Below are 2,392 nucleotides of genomic sequence, written 5' to 3'. Positions count from 1 at the left end.
GGTTTATGGGGAGCAAGTCCCAACAAAATGCTTCCCCCCAATGTCAAATCGGGGATTTACTGCGTGTAATTGGTGAACATGATAACCGCTACACTAAGGAAACGACAAACTTTTCGGTCTCAGGTCTGAAGGAAGTGTCTCGGAAAAAACATGAACTGCTGAGTCTCTTTACACTGACTCTTTTCACGAATATTTCATCCATCGAAACTATACAAGTCACAGGGAAAAAATGTTAGTCATTCAACTCCCGAATTCGCCCCAAAATCTATCAATATCAGTTTTGAAATTTTCAATTGACCCCCAGCCTCAACAGCTTTTTGGGGGAGAGAGTTCCAGATTTCCACTCCCCTTTGTGTGAAGAAGTGCTTGCTGACATCACCCCTGAACGGCCCAGCTCTAATTTTAAGATTATGCCCCCTTGTTCTGGACTCTCCCCACCAGAGGAAATAGTCTCTTTCTGCCCTGTCAAATCCGTTTAATCATCTTAAACACCTCAATTAGATCACCCCTTAATATTATATTCTCAAGGGAATGCAAGTGTCGTCCATGCAACGTGTCCTCATAATTGCTTATCAAGGATAGCCACCAAAAAGGGTTTTACGATGGCTGGCTCTGGAGTGCACTGGTCTTTGTCAGTGGGCTCGTTGGTCTCGGGCTATGATTCTCGCTTCGGGGTTGTTAGTCCAAATATGTGAGAGATCCCGGACGAGCCCTTATTTTACTTTTCATCTTGAACTTCCAAAGACAGAAAAGTACCCAAATCACCCCACATGAGTGAAACAATTCCTATGTTTCATACTATTACCTAACACAACTGCCCAACTTGGTTCTGATGAAAGTTCATTGACCTGAAACATTAACTCTGTTACTCTCTCCACAGATGTTGCCTGACCTGCTGAAGGTTTCCAGCATTTTCCATGTTATCAGAGTATCACTTCCCTCATCACCTAACTACACTCCTCCACTAGATGTCGCCTTGTGGTGCAAACATGCTCCTTCCACACAGCCAGGTTTTCTGCTTTAGGCATTAATTATAACTATAACTTTTGAATTTGTTAGTTAAAACATACGGCCTCGCCCATTGACCAGAAAGCAGAATGGTGTTTATCTCTCACCAGTACAGTCCTTTCCCGCTGCATCAGCTTGGAATGATACGTAGCAATCATACAGATGTCACACCTCTCCTGCTTCCCTGTGAAGCTGGTAAGACGAATAGCACACAATGCTGTCTGACACACATACACACCAGCTCTGAATGATTTAAAGTCCTTGTTATGATTGTCAGAGAATTGTTTATATCAAAAGGATAATTAAACTGACGAGTATTATGATATCAGCTACAATCCAAGTGTTTCTGGACTTCAGAATCTACTAGTCTCTATTTTAAACATATGCATGCATATAAAATGAATCAAATCTGTCTTATGATTGTAGTTTCATTCTCCCAACAGAGATTTATAGTTCCTTACTTAAGAGGCAAAAGCTAAAGTTTAATATTACTTCAATAGAAAGACTAATTCTTTCCTTACAATACAGATACCCCAAACTAATATAACACCTCAAACTGATAGAGCTTCTCAAACTAAAACAGTATCTCAAACTGATACAGTGCATCAAACGGATAGAGAATCTGAAACTACTCTAATATCGCAAGCTAATTCATCATCTGAAACTAATAAAGTACCTCAAACTAATACAGTACCTCAAACAAATATAACACCTTAAACTAATGCAGTACCTCAAACCGATACAGAACCTGAAAGTAATATAATACCTCAAACTAATGCAGCATCTCAATCGAATACAGCATCTCAAACTAATGAAGCACTTCAAACTAATACTGCGCCTCAAACTAATAGAGCACCTCAAGCCAATACAACACCTCAAACTAATACTGCGCCTCAAACTAATACAGCACCTCAAAGTGATACAGTACCTCAAACTAATATAGTACCTCAAATTAGTACAGCATCTTAAACTAATCCAGCACCTCAAACTAACGCAACACCTCAAACAAATACGGCACCTCAAACTAATACTGCACCTCAAACAAATACAGTACCTCAAACAAATACAGCACCTCAAACTAATACTGCACCTCAAACAAATACAGTACCTCAAACTAATACAGTACCTCGAGCTAATACCGTATCTCGAATTAATACAGTACCTCAAAATAATACTGTACCTCGATTTAATAAAGTACCTCAAACAAATACAACACCTCAAACTAATACAGTACCTCGAGCTAATACCGTATCTCGAATTAATACAGTACGTCAAACAAATACAGCACCTCAAACTAATAGTGTTCCTCAAACAAATACAGCACCTCAAACTAATAGTGTTCCTCAAACAAATACAGAACCTCAAACTAATAGTGTTCCTCAAA

The sequence above is a fragment of the Heptranchias perlo genome, unplaced genomic scaffold, assembly GCF_035084215.1.
Source record: "Heptranchias perlo isolate sHepPer1 unplaced genomic scaffold, sHepPer1.hap1 HAP1_SCAFFOLD_181, whole genome shotgun sequence".
Lineage (NCBI taxonomy): Eukaryota > Metazoa > Chordata > Chondrichthyes > Hexanchiformes > Hexanchidae > Heptranchias > Heptranchias perlo.
This window is presented reverse-complemented; position numbering follows the sequence as displayed.